Genomic DNA, 22,744 nt, shown 5'->3' with positions numbered 1-22,744 from the left:
CCCCAGAGCTGCTGTTTCACTCCCTCCACGGCTGCGGTTGCATCTCCTGCCCCTTCCCCCTCGCCTTTTCCTGTAATCCCTGACTCAGGCTTTGCCTTCTGTAGCAACAAAGAAAATGTCATCAAAAACCTCCTTACAGTGGTGCAGCGGGAGGCTGTGATAGCTGCAGTCACGGCTGGGGAATGAGCGGAGCTCTCTGTGCCATTATTGTTCTCTGCTCCAAGCTGGAAGCAGCCGAAAGGACTCGCAGCCTGTCCCCCTGGAACGATCCCCTGGGACCTGAGCAAACCTTCTGTGTTGCAGGGTGTGCACCAAAGTCAGGAATGGTATTTTATTTTTTTTTTTTTTTTCAGGAAAATAATGACAAAATGTTCCACGTGAATTTAGAGTCAATATCCAGTTCCTTCACAGTGATTGCTCAGCAGTGATTGACATTTCAACTGTGTTTACAAGAACAAGTGAAGAAATACAGGAGGGGAATATGAGAATTTCCAGGGCCAGTGCAGGGTGTGCTGGAGGAGAAAACAATGCAGTGATTTGCCCCCCTGGTCAGACCCTCATGGGACAATTAAAAAACTTCTTAGAATGCTCTTCTTGTCAGGGTTTGGGATGTTTCCTCTGGGAGCAGTGATCTGCTCACACAGGTTTCTCTGAGAACCTGATTCAGAGCAGTCTGGTACCTCAGTGTGTAGCAAATGCCAGAAGTGATGACTTTGAAATGCCCATCAGCAATTTTAGGGGTGAGTACATATGGAAGTGAGATGAAGGAAAAGTCAGAAAACACTCTTAGCTTGCCTGTCCCCTTGCTAATGGAGATGATAGAATTAAAGTTATGCTATGCAAACTGTCCATTTCTGATCATACCATAATGTCCCCCTGCCAAGCTCCATGGCCCATAAAAATGCCCACTCTGCTCATAGTATTTAATTGTTTTAGCTTTTGATAAATCATCTGTTACAGCCTGTTGAACATTTTAAAACATTTCTTGCTAATGGATTTTCACAATGTAGTTTAAGGGATGTTGTTATTAATAAATGTAACTGCAGTGAATAGTAATTTGATAAAGATGAAAGAGGCATTTATAGATTCCACTTCCCTTTCAGCTGTTGCTAGGAATTTTCACTCCTTCAGAATATATTGAATTTAATCTTGATTTCTTTTTGTTAAAACCAGGCTATTATATTCTGATTCTATAAAGAGAATATGAGTAGGGTTGAACCAGTTCTCAGCACATCAGAGAGGTTTCCTTGCTGTGAGAGAAAACAAAACTGGCACAGGTATCCCATCCAGCACTGGTGGAAAAGTGTAAAGGCAGTTTGGTATTGGGAGGGTGTTTTTTTGCAAGATGATTAATCAATCTTAATATTGATGGAAACATGAAAAGGAAATAATTTCCCCATGCTTGATAGCCAATTTTTGCTAATGGTCTACTCTCCATTACACTTTCATTGCAATGACTGAAGTGCTTTGTTGTGTATAAATTAATTAGGGATTTGCATCTCAGTACTGAACAGTGAGTGATTGGCTCCAGTGAAACAGGAAATGTGGAATGTCTAAAGGCTGGTATCTGCCACAAAAATGGTAAACACTTGTGGCACACAATAATGAGAAGTACTGTGAGTTATGTTGGGAGTGCATCATAAAATTATCACAGGGCTAAACAAGGACAATTGTGAGGAGGAATGCTTGCAGAAAAAATGGGAAATGTTCTTTTCTGAGAAGAGAGCTTTGCTTCATTAAGATTTGATCCATGCAGAGTCTGATGTCTTCAGCACAGGAGACAGGTATTAATCATGGGAAAGAATTTGTTTGCACAACCAGCAGAAAGCCAGTTCTCTTAGCAAATAAGAAAAAAAATTACTTTCTTTTTCTGAATTGAACTTCCAGTTAAAGATGCATCATATCCAGATGCAGAACCAGAAATGAGCAAAGGCAACATGAAGCTGGAGGGGGCTGAGACAGAGACTTTGTTTCAGCCTCTCTCAGTTGCTGGCAATGTGACATTGTACAGCTCCTTCTCTTTTCTGTGATTCTTCCATACCTCCTAGCCTCTGTGTATTTTCTTTGTTAGCTCTTTTTGAGAGCAGAGAATTTCTCATACCCTGTGTTAGTGCTGCGTGTAACTGCTCCAGATGCTATGGTGATATCATCGAGACTAATAGCTCATCTGCCACCCAGCTCATTCCCTCAGCTCATTCTTTTGCCAGGCAGCATATCCTTGTGAATAGGCAGCTAAGAGATTGCTCTATAAAGCAGTAATATGGATCTGCCTCTTATAAATCAGGAGTAAGTTCAATGAAATTCAGCAGGAATAAAATGGGTACTTGTTACAGAGGAACTGAGACATTCTCTGCAAAATACACAAACAGTACTTACAATAAAGTTTAAAATTCAAGACAAGAAAATGGTGTGAGATGTCGGCTACAACTTGCACCAGACTTCTCCCTGGGGATGAGTGCATTACATTATAATCATTCCGTTTTTCTGGATTGCTTTCCTTGCAGAGCAGGCTATAAATAATCATTATTGGTACTGCAAGGAGGTAGTGGGTTTCTACACAGCCATGACTGAATTCTTAATTTGTCAGTTACTGATACAATGCATCTGTTTTTCTAATTATTTTAATGATATTTTATATGCAAAGGAAAGAATACAAAATTACTGAGGGGTTTGGGTTGGGTTTGTTTTCTTTTTTTTAGATTCCCAGACTAATTTGAGGCCAGCCTACCTGTGACTGTGTGTTTGTAAATCTTGGGTCTGAACTGGTGACATGCAGTGGTGGTTTGTGTGTACGGTTCAGCAATGTCAGCCCCGCACCCCCAGCTACTCCACAGACAATAGCAATTTGTTACCAGCATCCCATGGGACACATTTTATTACTGGAGGAAGATTCTCAGGAATGAAAATGCAGTTTTATCCTTCTCAAAGTGCCCCTTGCCAAAGTCAGCCAGGCATCCAGGAGCACTTACTCCGAGTCATGCGTTGTTAATATTCCCCTAACTCGCTTAAGCATGAGGCAGGCACAGATTGCAGCTTCTGTCTTCCAGGAGTTGCTGCCTCCATTTCTTTGGGCCCAGCCATGCCCTCATGGACATCCAGGGCCTGATAGCTCCAGTCACTGAAATCAATGGACCTAAAAGATTATGTATTGATGTAGGAGGGAGATGAATCAGGGCTGTGGCCAGAGTCCCATTGATTTCAGGGAGCAGGGCTGTGGTCGCTGCCCTGCGGAGGTTGAGAGCAGGGTGCTTTAGTGGCTGCCCTAGGGGCCCAGCTCAGTCACTGTGCTGTAGGCAGGGAGCACAGCTCCCTGACCTGAGATGCTCAATGCTGATGGGTGGCCCAAAACATAGTTTGTGGCCAAAATGAGCTTATTTCCTCTTGCAGATCCTGTCAGGAGAGCTCCTGAGGCAGTCCTGCTCTCCTCTCTGCCTCTACCCCAAGGAATGCAGGTCCTGACCACACACACTGCCCATACAGAACCTCTGCCTTGAACCTTGTGCCTCAGGCTTCAGTTTTGTGAGCCCTTAGATGGCCCTTCTGCAGCTGCCTCAGGCCACACACAGTCATGAGGTCTGCTGGAGGTGACAAAGCTGGCACTGGGTCTGGGAATACCTTTCCTGTATGGAGTTAAACTGGTGAGCATAATCCACTGGAAGCCTGAGCTCTTTGGTTTAGCACTTACCTGCAACAGGATGGACGTATGCCTGCAGCTGGCTCCGGAGGCAGTGCTGACCTGCAGCTGCTCCTCAGCTCCTTCACACAGCACGAGCAGCCTTGTCCTGAGGGGCTGGAAGGGCAGTAAGCACCGAGGGGCAGCAGGAAAGGTTGTGTTTCTGATTTGGTATCATTTACAGGTGATGTGCTGAAGTGCGGTATCACCAAAGTTAGACCCACCAGAAACTCAAGACAACAATGTGGAACGTTGGTGTCTCCCTGCTCTGAGCTATCTCCGTTGGAAAGGCTTTTGGAAATGAAGACAAATGGAAATGTAGCCCCTGGACTTGTTATTACTGTTACTCAAAAGCCTCAGGCATCCAAGCTCTGGCCTGTTTGGCCAGTTGCCCTATGCTGCTGAGGATGCTCTGCTCCTTTTCACTAGAAAGCAAAAGCAGTTTTGTGCCCAACAGGCGATGGACTTTTCTCTTGCTTTTTTTTGGTCTCCTCCACTGCCTTCCCCTTCAAGAGGAGAGCAAAGGGTGGTGCAGCCTGTGGGTTTAACTGGACACCATCCCTTTAATGTGGACTTGTGTCCAAAAATAAATGCTACTGAAGGACTAAACAGATGTGAAAAGAAGGCTTGGACACTTGGAAGACAAGACTGCTTTGTGTTTCCCAAAGCAAAGAGCCTGTTCACAAGGAGGTTACTTTTTTCGACAAACACTAGTCCTGTGACACTGCCAAGGTCAGTAGGTGCCCAGCAGAGCACTGTGAATTTGAGGCAGACATGCTCTGGGAGTGGGGCACAGTTTTTCTCCCCCTCCAGAGTATTTTACCAGTATGTTAATGGAGAGGAGAGAAATTTGCTTTGCTGTTCCATTTCATCTCTTCTACAGGCATGGAACATGCATCAGTTGCCAATGGAAGAGCTTCCATCGATCTTCCATCTTTTTGGGACAGCAGTATGGCCTTAGTGCTGTGGTAGGTCTCTCACGCTGTTTTGGGAAGCGAGGGCTGAGCTGCTGCCATTCCACAGCTCAGAAATCTGGGAAGGCAAGGTCATGTCACAGGCAGGATCCTGGAGTGATTCTCATGGCAGTGGGGAAAGACAGTGAGTGGGTGGGTGACCCCCACTTCGAGTACAGATACCCTACCTGGCAGTGATTTTTAAAGGGATTTGGGTGACCAGTACATTTTTATGATGTGTTTTGAGTGCTTGTCTCCTCTTTTCTAGAATTGGCCCTGTACAGTCACTTTGAGCTAAGCCTCTGCTGCTTGTCCTGGCTGCATGTCTGGGACAGGTCAATCCACAGTCTTGGTGAGCTTTGCTTTCTTCAAGAACCAGGCAGAATTCAAAGCAAATAGCTTGGCACAGGCACCTCGTTTTCAGGTGAGCAAGGTCTGACTGCTGCAGCGATCTCAGTGGAGCTAGGAGACTTTGTACTTCACCTCAGGCACTTAACTAATTCCTCATAGAGTGCAGTATGTTCTGAAGTGTGATCTTTATGTCTCAGTTATCTATAAAATGAAAATGCTAGTTCATCCTGAGAAGGGTTACAGTGTCTCTCACACACACAAGAAAGGCAGGTGAAGTTCTTTCACTGTCTCTAAAGCTCTGAGCTCTGAGTCATCCAGAGCCTCTGAGGACTCTGGTTGAAATTTTAAGGGTACCTCATTATGGCTGAATCTCCAGCACTGTCTGCAGTCACACGCCAAAGTATTCATCTCACAAAGGACAAATGATGAGAAATTAAGCGAACAAAAGAGTGCAGTCAACTGCACTGAAGACCTGAGGAGCTGAATGTGATGGGAACTGGATTCCAAAACTGGCTGGAATGTGCAGGAGGACAAACCCTGAAGGGAAACACTCCAAAACTAGTGGGATAAACAACCAGCCCCAAACATATGCAGGAGTTTGCTGAGAGCAGGCAAGCGATGGGCAGGTCTCAGCAGCAATGGGGTGTTCAGGTGCAGCCAGGGACTGAAATCAGAGGTCTGGAGGGGAACCACTGCAGGAAATGATGATCATCATCAAATGTCTTTGGAGCCCATCACCCTGCACAGGGCTGAGCCCCTGTGCCGGGGGCATGCTCAGTCCAGCCGTTCGGGACCTGCTTTATCAGCTACTCTGTCATCTTTGCCAGGAGTGTGGCATCAGAGACGAGTGTTGGGGCAAGACTGGAGGCACTATTTGCCTCAGTCTTCCCATTTTAATTTGCTGAGGTTAGAAAATATAAGGGTAGAATGAGAAATGTCTAATGTAAAGTTATGAATCAGATTTTGAAAAGGAAATGAAACAGATGGTAGAAGGTTTCAGTTAGATAAATACAGAAGAGGAAAAGAGGAGAAACGTGGCCATCATGTAGTGAGAATCAGATTGAGATTAGACCAGTCTACATATGGTCCAAAATGAATTAAAACCACTTTACCTATGTTTTCAGCAGAGATGATTATATTGGACAATGGGACAAAGATGAGATTTCTAGTAGGAACATACTTAAGGGAATGAAAATTATCACATGTAAGACAGAAGGAAAAGCTTAAAGAATTCCATGTGCTCAGATCAAGGTGCCCTGGCAGATTTCCACCTCAGGATTTGGAAAGAGCTGGCACTTTAAAGGAGCTCAGTGTAACCTTGTATTTCTCTTTGATGACTGACTTTTTTTCCCATGACAAATGAAATACAGGTGATACACTCTATCCAGACATGAGTCAAGAGTTTGATATTACACCACATGGGAAATCAGTAGTTGAAGTTGAGAAGATGGGGATTAGTGTGGATGGCAATGCAGAACTGCTAAAGCGAAGGACAGGGAGCTCTGTGGGAAGGAGAAATGCCCGACAGAGAGTGGAACTCCTCAAGGGTCAGTCTTGAGCCAGTCTTGTTTTGTTAATGACTCTGGCACAGCTGTAGGAATGTCATACAGAAATTTGCTGAGGACACAGGCTTTGCTAATAGAGAGAAGGATCAGAACATCAATCAGCAATAACTTAATGACAGAATTTGAGATAGAATAGACAAAGTAGAAAGACAGGCAGTTAAAAATTAATCACTAGAATATCACATTACTCACTTGAGAATGACAAAAGCAGGGTGGTAAAAAAAAAAAACACATAGAGAGAATTACTTGCTCTGAGGGATAACTGTGAGCCACCAATCTGATATGGAAAGGCAAACACAGTCCCAGAAGATACAGGTTCACTCATGTTCAAGGAAGATTAGCAGGTACAGAGAAGGGCATTAAGGATGATCAGAGGGTTTAGAACAAGAGGAGACTAGAAGAGGTTCATTTGTTTAGTTTCTCAAAACAAAGACTAGAGCAGATAGGATTGTTTTTGGTAAATACATCTGATAGGTAAAGATCAGAGAAAAAAAGAGAACTGTTTAAACTAAATTACGATTCTGGCACAAGAACAAATGATATTAGGGCTGGAAATTGAAAATGAAGTGTTAGAATAGCCTGCCAAAAAGCGTGATATGATGTAATTGATTGTGATAGTGGGAGACTGGCTCAGTAATGCTGAGCCCTGTGTTCCTAGAAACGTGCAGCAGACAGGATTTTGGCAAAGTGGGCGCTGGCCTCTAACAAGGAGGAGGAGCCCTGTGCTGCCTGTGTGAGCATGAGAAAGCGTAACTGGCCAGTCACCAGCTTTGGGGGGAAAAAAGGAAGCTTTGATTTCAACAGCTAAAGTGAGGTCCTTCCCTCCTCCTCCCCTATGGGAACTGGCAAACTCAGCTCTTTAATGGTTCAAGTTCATCTCAGCCTTGCCTATAAATAGATAAATGAGATTCCTCCCGTCCCAGTGAGTAATTCTGACATCCTCCCGCTGCCTCAGAGAGCTGAGTCACAGGCACTCTGCACTCCAGTCCCTGCATTACTTACATGGTCTCAAAGGAAATTTTAACACATCCAGTGAATCATCAGGGATTGGATCATGTTTAAAGTTATTCCATTGGCATTTCCCTTCCATTGTAGCAAGTCTGCCAATACCTAAAACTTTGGCTAATCTGGATTCAAAACACATTGAGGAAACAGCATGTTGACATATACAGCTACTAATAAAAATAATAAGAAGAACTCTTTAAATTTGCACCAAAAAACAAATGACCCATAGTGGATTTGTCTCTTGCTTTTGGACCTGTTAATTTTGTCAGATTCTTCCTTTTTTTGTAGCTGCTTATTTAAAGGAACTTAAAATTTGAAATGTTTACTATTCAGTCGTTAGGCCCCTAATTTAATCTCCTGCAGATTTCCTGCCAAAATATTATTTGCACTGAGATGAAGCTTGCAGCCCCATGTTCATTCTGTCTCAGAGACAGACATTCCTGGTATTACCCATATGAAAAATAAAATGCCTGCAAAGCAAAGACAAAACCAGAGCAGTGTTAAGTAAAGAACACAGGGCAGTGATACCTCACTGTAGGAGCCTCATGGGGCATTGTCACTTGTCACCTTGCCTTCTCCCCAGTGGTTCAGTGTGGTCTTATTGACTTAGAAGCGACACAACATTTGAAATCAGAACATCTGCCTCTCTCTCTCCCCCTCAGAAAACATCTGGAAGAGTGGAAAATTCTCCAGCAGAATCTGGGGGCTGTGAAACAAATACAGAAATACTTCTCTCTGTTGGTTTTCTGGCTTGCCTTTCATATCTCAGAACCGGTTGGGACATTTCATTCATTATTACCAGACTTGGTTTCAGTCAGTGAGAAATGCTAACATTTGCTGGCTTGCTGCTGTAGTTTGGTATTCTTAGACCTAAAACCTGGTTTGTTCTTTTGATAACCCTAGGAAATCTGTGTCTTATTTAAATAACATTTTTCTAGTACCTTTTCATCAGACAGTTCTCTGCCTGTGCACAGATTGTTAATAAGCGTTTGCTCCACACATTCCAGTGTGAGCTGCAGTCGCTCCATGAGACGCTTCTGTTGTGAGGCTTGTTGGGTTATTTATCAGCCCAGCACAGCTTTCACTGCCAGTTTGCTGCCAGCTGTTAACTATACAATAGCATTGGGAACAAAATCAGTTCTGGCTCTGCCAGCAGAGTTGGACATAATTCAGCTACCTGTTGATAAATGATGATTTGTTTAACAGCATAAACTGTAATATTTTTGTAGCCAACAGTTTTCACCCTCCTCTGCAGCTGGTAAAAAAAACCTGAGGAATTCCCAGAAGTTCCTCATTTGTGTCTTTTTCAAGTTTTCTTACAGCAGTGTCTTGTACTGTTGTCTCTGTGCAGGAGAAGACATCCTGAATGGGTGAAGCAGTGGTGTCTGCATGCTGCTGGAGTAAGGCAGCTGCATTCCTTGGTGCCACTTGGCTGCACTCTGAAGCAGCAATGCCCACTGGACAGCTGGGCTATAGGGATGCTCCAGGACAAGCCAGAGGCCTGAAAACAAGACAGGATTTCTGTAAAGCATTAATCACCCCGTGCAGGGCTGGGCACTGGGAATGGGGCAAGGGTGCTCTCGCAGCACACACATGGTTTCTATCTAAGCTTTGTTTCAGCTGGATCTTTCCCACTAACACATCCTTCTTTAACACCTTGTACTCATTTACTTGGGGCTGTTTAGCAGCACAAATCAATTAAGTGCAGCAGAAACCCACTGAGACAGGGAGAGTTCCCTCTCTCTGGTTCGGCCGGGGTGGGAGGCACGCAGAGGTTAAGCTTGTGCTTTTTGCCACACAGGGAGTGAGGGTGGAGTGTGTAGCAGCCCCCAGCTCACCTCCTCTGTGGATGCCAGCTCTCCCCAGCAGCCTCAGAGGGACTCACAGCTGCTCCAGGAGCTCTGAAGGCCTTGGGGAGCTTCTCATCTGGCATCAAATAATCAGAGAACTGGAGAGTGCCAGCCCTGTTGCTATATCCCACTGAGATTGGCCAGGGAGCCTCACTGAACAGGGCTGAGCAGTCCTGAGGTACCAGCTGTGTCCTGTAGCAGGGACAGGGTACAGTGAAGGCCTCCAAGCTCACGTTCATGTGTCTCACAGGTTTGTCCATCATGAAATTGCCTGTACCTGCTGGGGAGGTCACTGCTCAGTGGTTTAACTGGTCCCACTGGCCAGAGGGACATGCAGGGGTTTAGGAAGTAGCAAAGTCATAAAATATGAATGAGAACAGAGTCAGAAAAAATGAGTGGCTTTAAAATAATCATTTGTTTGGTCTTGTTCCAAGTGCAGCACCAGCTCAGCGTGCCAAGCAGAGCTCAGGAAGTGCCTTCCGGCTGTCAGCCCCATGGGAACGGGATGCAGGGATGTGCCTCTGCTTCAGGCCAGGCTGGAGCTTCTCACACACAGCACAGGCCCCAGAAACATGAGACAGTAATTCAAGCCACATGATAAAGCTGATCCACACAATGAAGGAAGATAAAGCCTAACCAAGCAATTCCTGCTCCTCATGGGTGTCTCTCAGGAGGGCCTGAGGCTGTAGGACATGCCCTCAGCTCACAGAGACCATTAATCATGAGTGTGCCATAGTCCCTGGCTATTTTAATCACTGTTGAAATACACACTCCTAAAAATGGTATTTGATTCCAATGCACATGATTTCCTTTGGCTTCCTTTCCCCCAGTTAAGTGCAAGCTGTAACTACTTGGAAGTCACACTGGGATCCATACATTTGCTTCTCACCTGTCATGGAACAAAAACCACTTGGTACTACACATAAGATCTGTGACACCAGACATAAATATCAGAATATACTGTAATGGGGCTGTGGTCTGAGTGTGCTGCCACCTGTCCTGTAGAGTGGCACACTGGAAATGTCACTGTGTCCTACTGGATCATCAGTCCTTCCCTGTTCCACTTTATAATGTAATGATTGAAAATGCCTCTTGTATATGCTAGCACTAATCAGGATGTCACTCTGTTGTGGGAGAAGTGAATGAATCATCAGGAATGGATGAACTGGGGGTATATTTGTAAAGGGTAGGCTGTAGACACCAGTTAGTCTTTAATTTTTGCTTTAAAAATGCAGAGCAAAAGTCACAGGAAGTTTAAGGAGAAAACAAATTGCTCTTCCACAGATTGAGAAGCACAGCACAGAGTTCTTGTATTGGTCAGCTTCTTTCATGATGCAGATGAGCAGCCTGAGGAGTCTGGGGGTGCCTTCCTTTAAGTACAGACTAAATGCACTGTGCTCCATGGGCTTACTGGTACCCTAATTTTCAAACTGAATTTCTCTGCATTTTTTGTCTATGAGGGTGTTGCTATTGAGTTTAAAGAACCAATCTGAGTTTACAGACAGAAAGAAAAAGTGAAGTTTACAGGAATATCAACTTTAAAATATAAGGAACATTTTTCAGATACACTAATCATCAGGGACCCCTTCAGTATTTGTCACACTGAGCCAGGTCATAGGTCCATGACACCAGGACAAATAGCCAAGAGGACTCCTCACAGTTATAACCTGGGGTTTAAATCATTACACCAAACAACATTATTTACCTGGGACACCACAACTGTTTTTCTTGCATCCTTAGTATTCAGGAAACAGCACATTCTTTTTTCTTTTTTTTTTTTTTAAAGCCGCATAGAAAGCAGCATCAACCTCAGTAACAAGAGGACTTTCTGTCTGTTGGGCTTCCAGGTTAAGAAGACAAATCCTGCTCCAATGACATAACAAACTTTTCAAACTCGATGTTGCAGAGAAAGGCACAGTCATGCTGTTCTAGATCAGCTGATGAGTTTGTGTGCTGAACTTGGTACTCAGGGATGTCAGCTCACTTTGCTGAGGGATTGTTTTGGTTTTTCTCTTTAAAAAGTACCAAGTATCAGCCTTTGAACCTCAGGCAATACAAACTGGGCACCAGAACAGGGTCCAGCTCATGTGAAGTTTGGCCCAGGCATCCCACTGGAGAAGTTGTAGTTTCTTTCCCACCAACTCCAGCAAATGTTCTCTTGGTGAAATATGCCAAATTCTGGTCCAATTAAAAAGACAGCCCAATAACCAACTACTAAAGCTAAAGGTTCCTTGAAAGCTTGGATTTATTCAGTGTTGCCAAAAATCAAATGTTTAAACTAGACAAAAGTTTGCCAAAATAACTATTTCCTCTGTGAAGCAGCTATTTATTCATCAGAAACTACATCGAAGTACCACAGGGCTTCAATAAAATAAATAAAATGAATTTGCCTGCAAAGTGTATTTTCTACTCTGATTTTATTCCATGTATGTGTCTGACATACAATTTCTGTTTGATTGAATGTACCACATTAAACTGTTCTGGACAGGAGCTGTGCACTGAAAGCAGCTGATAACAGTGCAAGGCAAGCATCACCTGCAGTGAGAGACTCCTTGCAGGCATTAACAGAATTACTTGTACTTGAAGAGAAATTTCTAATTTTTTCCCTTTTCCCTGCTGGGATCTCACCCTGCACCCTTTGCTCTGTGCTGCCTCGGGTCAGTTCTTTGTGGGTAGTGGTAACGCTCTCGCCAATCCAGATGCTCTGCACCTTCCAAGGATGGGCAAAGCAGCATCACTGGTGACTCAGGCTTAGTTTATCTGCTGTTACCTGTTTATCAGAGAAAAAATTGTGTGCATGTGAGGACATGGGTGTTTTATTTCAGCAGGATCTATTTTCATGTTCATGATGCTTAGCACAGACTAGGGATGACAACTTGAAGGAAGTCTGGGGCAGAGCTTAACAGCAGTGGAAACTGAGGGCATCACCTGAGTGAAAAAACCCCATAGTTGCCTGCATGTACTTTTCAAAACACTTTTATTTTAGGTATTTCTGCTTTTTTTCAAGCTAAATTGGAGGTGCTAAGTGACACTGAACTTTAAAAAGAAAGAAAATTCAATCTAGTCAGATTTGTTCTTGAAGTCATAGTGGCTTAGTGTGGGCACTAAGAAATGGACTTGGGTCTGTTGACAGTGTCCTCAAATGTTAAATCCAGCAGGGCTGGATCCCACTGCAGGATGTGCACAAGTGATCCTGCATGTGAACCCCTGGCCATGTACCAAGTGACCCTAAGACCTCTGCTGCACCAACCCTCCTCTCTGACAGGCAGCGTGGCAACCTGGGGAGATTTGGGAACAGAACTGAAAAAACCAGCACCAAACCACGGTGCTCTGCTATTCCCCACATGCAGTCACACATATGAAGGGTTTTTGTCCACAGAGCCCGGAGAAGTGGGCAAATTGCAGCTTGCCACAAGGAAAAAGACAAGGTTATAAAGCCCTGGAACAGTTCCTCAGACATTTCTATAGGCAGAGTTTCCATAGCATATAACATCCATTCATCAGGGCCTGGGCTGCAGGAGGAACTGCAGGAGTTGCTCTGTGCACATCCTCTGTTGGAAGTTTCGACTCGTCCTTCTGACCTTAAAATCCATGGGTGGGTTCTCTTCACAGTGGCAGAGTTGAGTAGGAAGATGCTGGGGAGGCGTATTCCAGGGCAAAAAATATGTTTATTTTAACATATAAATATTCTTATTTAAAGTGTTCATACTAAAGATAAAATTTGTAACAGAAACTCATCCAAAAAAGTTACAAACCCCCATTCCTGATCCTCCTGTTTTCATCACAAAGAATATTCCACAGTAGTAGTGTTACTTTGCAGCCTGTTAGCAGAAGAGATGATTGGGTCAGTTTGCTGTAGGTGTCAGAATCAGAACAGATTAAACTAATTCCATCCAACCATCTTGCCAAGGAAACATTCAAGCCCTTTTATCTTGTTTCAGTGTCCAAAAAAGACACAAGAGTTGCTGGATACAGAAATCCTTCTGGAGAGGAGCAGCAGAACTGGGGTATCCTGTGATGAGGCAGTCTCAGAAATCAAAGGTGTAAAAGCAGGAAGTCTGGACACAAACAGTTCCAAAAGTGTCACTTTTCAGCTGACACGAAGGACACTCCCAGTTCTGTGGGGCCTTGAGCAGCCCAGGTTTCTTTATTCCTGGTGGGTTGAACAGTATCCATCCTTCACTGATAGCAGCACCTTCCTTGTGCCCATTGTGTCTTATCTGTCACACAGTCACTGGGACAAGGATTGTCCTTTAGGACTTGCTTACACAGCAGCTGCAATAGCTACGGCAGGATGACTCCATGTGAACACTCATTCCACAGCCACGGGATCAGCTCCTGGTTCATACCATACCTTAAGTGGAGCAGCCTCAGTGTGTCAGTGTGCCTTACAAAGTTAAGCCAGACCTGGGACTCAGCTCAGGGTTTCTAGTCACTCCTTGTTTATAAAGAATTCAGCTTTAAGAAAAGCAGTTGAAATGCTCCTGAGAATGACAAATAACAGATGAGTAAATCTTGCTCCAGAGCCATAAAACTCAATTAAAAAAAAAACAAAACCATGCAATCCTAATCTATTGGCATAGGCATATAAAGCAGAATTAATTGATAATCATATCAATTAATTGATAAAATTCTAAAAGCCATTAACAAAGCCTTTTCAGAAAGGTAATGAATAAGTAATCCACAAAGACAACGTGAAAGGACTGCTGCTGCTGTGGGGCCAGGGACCCATTATTTTGTCTATCCATACCACTGGCGTTATTAAAGGATAAAAGCTTTGAACATTGCTGTAGAGTTCAATGAAAATAAAAACTTTTACTCAGCATACAGAAGCTTTCAGAAATGCAAATAAAGTATTAGAATGCATAAAGATGGCAAATAATTAAAAATTATGGTTCTGTTTAACAAATTGCTTCTTTGCACACAATTACTTCATCATGGTCTGATCTGAAATATGAGAGCAAGAATAAAGTTCAGAGAAAGATGCTGTGGATGACCAGAGACCTGCAATGAACTTGCTGAAAGAGAAGTAAAACAGAACTGGGAGGAATGGTTTGGGTAAGGGCTCTTTCAGTGGGCTTGGGGTGCATCTCTCTAGTTGCATTTATTTCTGGTGGGGGGAAATGTCACAGACACAACAGGGAGGGAAAGCACTCAGCTTGTTTAATTTCCCCATCTTTGTGCTCCAGTTCTCATGTCCTGAGCATCATAAGAAGCTCATGCTCCATGCCACAGGTTACAGCACCACGTCCTTCTAGTTCCACTCCAACAGGAACACCGTCCCCAGCCTGACACCCTGCTCTGACCTGCCAGCCCTCCTTCCCAAGGGCCGCCTGCCCTCGAGCTCTCCTTCCAGGCCTCCCCATGCCACAGTTGACTATTGCAAGAACAATAAGGATTTTTAGGGGCATTATGACTGGGTTAGTAAAACACAGCTGCCCCTGAAAGTCCCTCATTTTTCTTGCTGCCGCTCAGTCGGTCCCCAGGAGGGCAGGGTCTGACAGGTCCGTTCTCTCCAGCACGGCACACACAGCTCTGCTGATGTGCCTGGTAGTGCCGCAGCCCCAGTGTCCCAGTGCCCAGTGTCCCAGTGCCCAGTGTCCCAGTGTCCCAGTGCCCAGTGACCAGCCCACACGGCAGGGGAAGATATGCAACTGCTTTGCCATTCCTGCTGGCTCCTCCTAAGCAAACGCCACGCTGTGTTTCAGCGTAATGCCAGATGGCTCGTCTGTCGCTCGCGAGGATGCCACCAACCACAGCTTGGCACAACTTGCTGCAGGCAGCCCTGGAACACCCCAACCACCAGGGAAAACGGCAGGATCACCTTGTCCTGCACCCAGGTGAGCAGTGGTCTTTGGCTGGGGGAAGTGGAGACCCCGGGGCTGAGTGGCCCCACACATCCCACACTGGGTCATAACCTGCAACCCCAGGGGCACTTGGAGCTCCCCAAGGGACTCGCAGCACCCAGATCCCAGCAGGAAAGCTCACACTCATCTGCAGCAGCAGTTGCCTTTAATTTATTAATAAAGGTGAGAATTTTAGGGGATTACTTCTGATTTCTTAATAACTTTCAGCTAAAGTAATATCTGAAGAAGATCTATACATTTCCATCTAAAAAGGGGTTAACTATTTGGCTGGGAATTTTCAACCTTCATTCACCTCCTGGAAATCCCAGCCCAGCCCTGCATGTTCTTAGGTCAAGGAGTAACATTTTCATTTTAATTGATCAGTATTTTGATGGCAGTGTATTCAACAGAAACTACAGGCAGATTCCCACTATTCTGCTCTTACAGGGTGGGCTTCCCATCATGGGCTTGTAAGTGTCCCTGCAAGCTGTTGCCCTTGAGAAGGACTATGTGAGATGCTCAAGGACTTCCAGGAGAGTTTGTGTCAAAGCAGGGAACCCCATAGCACTCTTGGGGCTTTTCTTCTTTTATTTCCCCTTGTAGTAAAAGCATCACATTGGTGCCTCAGCAAGGGACCCTTTGGCAGCACCATGTTTGGAGGTGCTGCTATTCACACAAGCCATGTCCAGGGACATGCACACAGCTGGTGTGACCAGGGATGCTTGGAGAGCCACAAAGGTCCCAGCCCTGTGCAACAAAAGACAAATATCCTCACCAACAGACAACCAGGCATCCAAAAACCTCGGAGACCCTCTCAGAACTGCACAGAGCCACACCTTATTTTCATTTACAGCTTCTTCTGTAAGTCAGCTGAAAGCAAACCCTGTGCCTTGACTTGGTAATAAAACATTCCAAATCCAAATATTATTTGCATCTTTGAGAAAGTTACAACAGCAGGGCAACAATAATAATAAAAAAAGCAGCAGCCCTCTAAATGCTAATGACGTTGGTGTCCTAAATGAAGCATAAAAGCCAGAGCCCACGAGAAGCACAGCATGAGTCAGAGCATCAGCAGTCCCACACTGAAAGCAGCACTCCTAGCTGTTTCATTCATTTAAGGAATCAATTCTTTTGGAATGAGCATCAAGTAGTTTTTAGGACTAAAATGAAAAGGGGATGCATGTTGTTATTTTCAAAAGTTTTTTTGTTCTTTTTTTCTTCTCCTTGGTTTGACAATAAGCAACTCTTTGTAGTTGAGGGGAGCCCCAGGCAGGACCAGGTCCCTGCAGCACTGGCTGCTGTACCACCATGGAAGAATTCTGCCCCAGGGAGAACGCAACCTCCCCAGCAGCCAGGACCCCACCACAAGCAGGCAGAGCAGACCCAGGGCACAGAAGAGCAGGTAACTGGAGTTGTTGCAGTCTAGGAAGGCTGTCTCACCCCCAGCTGTATTTTAATGGCATTGGGTCATTGGCAGAATGGAGTGAGGATGGATATGTGCTGAAGGGGAATACCCTTCACAGAGGCTTTGCATGTTCCCTCTTGGATTGTAAAGCCAGCACGAGGCTGTGCACTACAAGAGTGAATATTGCCTAAGCTACTTTTGGCTCCCTGCTACCCCTGTCCCACTTCTAGATAAAGCACAATCAGCTTCTGATGATCAAAGCGCTCATCTCTAGGTTACACTGATGTTAACTCAAATTATATTTGTTGTGCTCTATCTGAAACTTAGAAAATGGAAGAGCAGAACAAAACCAAAGCGAAGGTAAAAAAATTATTGCAGTTTCTAGAATTCTTCCAGCTTTAGTCATGGAAAGGGATTGTTAGAAACGGACAAAGGGCTGTTTCCCTTAATTTTTTTAAGTGTGAATTTTGTCTTGACAGTTTCCTTTCAGAAACAAAAATTGAAAACAAATTGTCCCATACACAAAACAAAGGGACAGATCCTCAGCTGGAATGGACTGGTATTACCAAGTGAGTAACACCCACTCACAGGAGAGATTCTGAGCCTTTTAAACAGCAGCTGCCGATCCTGCTGTGCCCAGACAAGAGCTTCAGCCTGCGGGTTTAGATGGAGCAGTGCTGGCTCTACGTTGCTTGGAAAAGACAAAGGACTGCCTTCAGAGCAGCTGAAAGTGCACCAAGGCTCTGAGGACTCTGGGACTGTACACTTCCCAAATCTGGAGTGGACAGCGGATACAACACCAAGAGAGCATCCCATATCAGCATGGCCCTGAAATTAATGAGTTGCTTTGGAGAAATGCTGGCAAAACTTCCAGAAACCATTACATGTGGGGTTTGCTTTCTGGAACAAGGCGTGGCTCTGCGTTTTGTCTCAAAACCAAGATCAGGCTGATCACCATCTTGAAAATTACAGGAGCAGTCCCCAAGAAAGTATTAACTGTACAGCACAAAAGGAATGCACAGTGAGAACTGTGATCCATCCTGGACGGTCCTGCCCCTGTCCCTCAGCCACAAAAAATTAAAAATACACACATTAGGAGAATTCAGGAAGTGTCTCCTTTGGCCAAGGAACAGACCATGTCCCCATTGTCACTGTCTCCAGCAGAGCTGCCCAGCTGAGCTCCTGTCTGGGAGAGCCGGTGTCAGGGGCAGGGGCTGCCCAAAGTGCAGGAACACTTGAGTGCTACTGGAAGAGCACCCAGCCTCGGGGGCTGACAAGAGGTGGGTTTGACCAAGTGCATTTGACATATCCTCTCTCTTTACAATCCTCATTTTGAAGCATCACTTTTTTTTCTCCCACTCCAAACATCAGCAGAGGAGCTGGAAAGCCAGAGTTATTTTTAGGAGATGGTACATTTAGGCTCTGTTCATCTTGACTGGGTCCCTTTGAAAATGGTAAGGTTGGATAATCAAACACATTTCACAGACTTGCCATAGAGGCTGCTTTGCAAAGGAGCCTCCCACCATTCAGATACTCAGGCGCCAATATTTCAAAGAGGAGCTTTTGATGCTGTCCTGGTTTGCCTCAGCATGGTGACCTCACTAGCATTTATACACAGAGCCTTGGAGAACAAGCAGATTAAAGCAGCTGACTTGAAGTATATAAAATAAAACAATTAGTCATCAACAAGCTACTAGAGGCTGCCACATTACATTCATTTGAGTAGCAAGGGACCATGACCTGGCTCAGGCTGGCAATGAAGATGGCAGTGTTGCCTGGACAAATTGCCCATGTGTGGACAAAGCACACCTACAGCAGCTCAGGTGGGAGCTCACTGGTGCATGACTGACACATCAAACTGGCTGGCACCACGACAGAGACAGGAGGGGAGAACAGCAGAGCAGTAGGAGAAAAATGCCAAGGGAGAAGCTGTGGCTGGAAGAGGCTCCATGATTCCTTTAAATTAACCCGGGCATGGCCAAGCAGACCAGCCTGACAACTGCTGTCCTGTTAAAGTCTCCAAAAGAAGGGGGGAAAGGGGACACATCTGAACAGCCTCTTGATAATGGTCCATTGCTCATGTTGAGTTTCAGACAATGTCCAGGACTGGCTGGAGCAGTCCCAGGCCACAGTTCTGCCCAGGACCACGCTCAGTACCATTGGCTGGTGGGTTCAGTAGTGCAGCTGTAAGCCAAGGCTCTGGCCCCAGCAGTGCTGGAGCAGCTGGAGAGGGCTGGAGAGGGGTATGGATAATGACCAGCAGTGCCCATCCTGCTGGCTCCAGAGGAGTGTGTTCCCATAGAGCCCTGCCCAGACTGCTCACTGACAGGAAAAGCAGCCACGCTGCTGGCCTCGACCTGCTGCCCCCAGTGCTCAACCCACCTAGACCCTGACCAGTGAGTCAAGAGAGAAGCTGCCAGCAAGAGGCTGCCTGGCCTGGGCTCAGCTGCCCAGCACTGAGGGAAGCAAAGAGTTATAGGAGAGCAGCAGGGAATCACCAAGCAAAAGGGTTTTTTAAATTTCACTTAAAACAAAACTGAGGCATTACCACAAAGTATATGGCCACACCTTGCTACTTACTTGGCTTTGCTGACAAGACCAGCTTTTTCCTTAGCTATTCAAATATAAGTTCTGGGTGCCTAACTCACTCTTTTAAACTCATTTTCAAACTCCAGCCAAAAATCACTTTCTGATTCACCACTTTCTCAGGCACAGTATTATTCAGAGAACGCCTGCAGGCTGGTACTGTGCTGTACAAAGTACATAAGCACAAGTTTAATTACTCCGTGGACAGGGGATGTGATTAATTGTATGCTTTAAGTTAAGCATGTGCTTAAGCATGCTACTGACCTGGAGCTTTAGGTGGATCTATCAGGTGTTCTGGTGCTCTCCCATTTAACAGTTCTTTGAGGTCAAATAAGTGGAAAGAATATAAGAATATTTCTTTGCTCATACACTCCAAAGAATTCACACACAGTCCAGTTTCTGACTTTTTAAAAAACTACAAATTAGGACTTATTCTCCCCATTTTTGCACCAATGCTGATTATGAGCATTACAATACTATGTATATGGGCCAGAATGTATTAGCATTAAAACATGAGCTAATTATTGTCATTTACAAGCTTTTAAAAAGCATTTGGCTTAGTTTTTTACTTTGCCTGGATACTGCTTCAGGTAAGAACTTAGATTCATTTCATTTGCACACTTTGTGGATTAGTTCCCTTATGTCTGAGCAGTGTACAAAGTCCTAAAAAAATATGGAGCATATAATTAAAACTATTGCCCCTGCTAGCAGTGGACTCATCGCACGGAAGAAGTCAAGCATAAAATGTGCATCAGCTATGGGTGGTCACGTAAATTCACATTTCATTAGCCACAGCTTACATGATCCTGGGGATTTTTTTCACTGTGCTTTTCCACCTTTCCAGCAAAGACTTATTCCTAGTTCATAATAATTTAGCAAAGTCAAATTGTGTCCAGTCCCTGGGACCTGAAAGCTCCAATTTTTTTTTTTTAAAGACACAACTGCCCCTTTTGTGGTACTCAGGGAGCCTGGATGGACCAGACAGAGCCACTCCTCGAGGCAGGCGTGTGACCCATGTGCAGTGCCAGCATCCCAAGGGCAGGGAACACCCACACCCAGCTACACCCACCAGCAGTGACATTTCACAGGGACAAGCCAAGAGACTTCCACTGGAGCAAAGCATGTTCAAATCAATTTTCAACAAGCGAGGGAGAGCACAGAGGGTTTGGTTACAAGCGAGGAGGCACGTGCCTCTGAAGGGAGCCTTCTTTGAAGAAGTAAACAGATACAATAATTGATAAGTGTTTTGGCTTCGCCTCATCACTAATCCCATCACATGCTGCTCCTTGCCAGTGCATTCATAAAAAGTGTCTATTTTGGATTCTGAGGCACAACAGAGAAGAGAAAAAACCCCACAGTTCCCAGAGAGACAGCAGGCCAAGCCCAGGTGCACTCACTCTTCTTGAAGCACTAATACATTGACCTCAAGCTTTTAAACTATATTGCTTTCTGCTTAAGATGTTGGTCTTTTGTTGTAAGTTTAAGCTTTTTTTTGTACTAAAGTGGTAAAATCTTGCACAGAAAATGAAGTTTACATTACTGGGGATTCCAGACTTAGTGCTGCAGGTGTGGGAGAATTTATATGACTTTTCCCTCTCATTTCAGCATTACTTCTTAGAGGTAGCTCTGAAATGGTTTTTTTCAAATGGAACAGATTGGCCAGGTGCAGGTTCATAACCACTGATAACTGTGGAGAATGCCCACTGGTTTTGGAGTCTGACTCTATATATCCAGAAGCTCCTTACAGCAGCAAGTCACAGGACAACCCCAATCATTTGCTGAATGTCATTAATTAAACTAGACAGGAGTTGGCAACATGAAGCTGAGCAGGGTGTCCTTAAAATTGCTAGTAGTTTAGAGCCATAAGAATAGGTTAAAGAAATGCAATTCACTTGTCGCAGAGATTGAAAGAAAGTTACAGCAACATGCAGAACAGCTGGATGCTGAAGGCATACCCTGGTGCTAGTGCCTGAGGGTGTTCAGTTCCCAGCCACCACTGGGACCTCCAGTCCCCTGTTACAGGTGGAGCTTCTCATCTACATGTTTTAGACCTCTCATACATCTCATACCAAAGCCATCAAGCAAGTCTCTGAGTTAACTGAAATATGTGATTAAAAACCTTTTTATTTGCATCAGTTGTTAGTGAGCCTTCACATCTGTGACTCAAAACTGATTGTACACACTTCCTGGTGAGCACAGTAAGAGCTGTCTCCCAGCCTTAAGTATTAACTCACCCAGTGAGACACCCTGACCCTGGAGCCATCTCCCCCTTTCCTCTGCCTTGAGGGGAAGTCCAGACCAAGGACCCACTGTTTAGACTGATGAAGTTAACTGAACTCCATATTAGGTGAATTAGGAATCATTTTGCCAGGTACTTCTAATGAGATACTTCAGTGAGAATGAGATGTTATCATTTATCAGCTCTACGAGTGTCCAAGTTGATGACTGCCCTTCAGTACTGCATGGGGCACAAGAAATGCTTGGCAAAAGTGGAAATTCAATCCCTTTAAAAATACTTTTAATGAACAAGAGGCTTCTGGCTGTCAAGTAATAGCTCAGCAGCGCTGCTTACATTCAAAGCCATGCCTGGAAGAGTGAAGTAACAGCAAACTTCATTAAAAGTAAAATCATCAGTTGCTGTGGAAATCATTCAGGTGGGAGACTATTTCTGGAGGCTGTACTGGGATGTACCACATTTCCTTCACCCAGACTAAAGCTTTTCCTTCTGGGTGTGAATTTGCTGAAGTGGGACAGGAGATGAGAGGAAGAGCTCAGCCTGGTGACTGATTCCGTTCACCTCCTGTGCACTGCACAGGCCACAGGCAAGAGAAGCACAGTAGCACAAGATCCTGACCACAGGTTTCAAAGAAATCCTTGTGTTTGCAGCCCACCAGTTCAGGGGTTATAATCCCATCCACACCACCCTAGAGCACAGCTCACACTGCACTTTGTAACAGCCTCTTTAGATGTACTTTTAAGCACTGAAACGCTGCTTTCTGCCTGCAAACAACTGACCGTAATCTGGCATTAATGTAACACTGATAGATGACCAGTTATAAAATATTTCTCTTTGGAAAACACACTTCAAAGTTACAGAAGGTTTGAAAGTATTAGAATTTTCCAACAGTTCTGAGCATAGTGCTATAAAATGATAGTGTGCTTGTGACTGTCTGAAAACATTACCCGCCACCAAAATTAGAGCACGGGACAAATCCTGGGCTGGTGCAGATCAGGAGATCTCTGCTGGCTTACAGGAGATGTTTTATTTAGCACTGGGCACACCTGCTGTTTCTTTGGAGAGCTGTAAATTCATTCTGTGATGTAGCCACATCTACAAGCCAAATTTATGTATTTTAAGACAAAACTACTATCAAATGTTTTGAAATTAAATTGCAGTTTATGTTCTTTTTGAAGGCAATAATACCTTAAAAGTATAAAAGTATAAACACATCCAAAACTTTATATAACTAGTATTACATAACACCTTAAACTGGCTCATAAGCATCTTCC

The 22,744-nt window shown here is 44.6% G+C and overlaps 1 protein-coding gene and 1 long non-coding RNA gene across 17 annotated transcripts in view; one reads left to right on the top strand and one right to left on the bottom strand.

Annotated features, from left to right (window-relative positions):
• Positions 1-11,794, top strand: part of COPRS (coordinator of PRMT5 and differentiation stimulator) — a 147,726-nt gene extending 135,932 nt beyond the window's left edge. For 6 of the 16 annotated variants that reach the window (XR_015277992.1, XR_015277990.1, XR_015277998.1 and 3 more), the window contains 4 exons: positions 3,858-4,405; positions 4,557-4,641; positions 4,895-5,050; positions 9,837-11,794. The gene's annotated coding sequence lies outside the window, so the exon portion shown is untranslated. Of the gene's footprint in view, positions 1-3,857; positions 4,406-4,556; positions 4,642-4,894; positions 5,051-8,898 lie in introns of all 16 variants that reach the window. The other 10 variants (XR_015277989.1, XR_015277982.1, XR_015277981.1 and 7 more) reach the window with 4 other exon arrangements.
• The window catches only part of LOC147649819 (uncharacterized), a 34,048-nt gene continuing 22,928 nt past the window's right edge, over positions 11,625-22,744 (bottom strand). Inside the window, exon 2 of the long non-coding RNA XR_015278000.1 lies at positions 11,625-13,881. This is a non-coding gene — a long non-coding RNA (uncharacterized LOC147649819). The remainder of the gene's footprint in view (positions 13,882-22,744) is intronic.

The sequence above is a fragment of the Cyanistes caeruleus genome, chromosome 19 (assembly GCF_971803275.1).
Source record: "Cyanistes caeruleus chromosome 19, bCyaCae1.hap1.1, whole genome shotgun sequence".
Taxonomy (NCBI): Eukaryota; Metazoa; Chordata; class Aves; order Passeriformes; family Paridae; genus Cyanistes; species Cyanistes caeruleus.
This window is presented reverse-complemented; position numbering and strand designations above follow the sequence as displayed.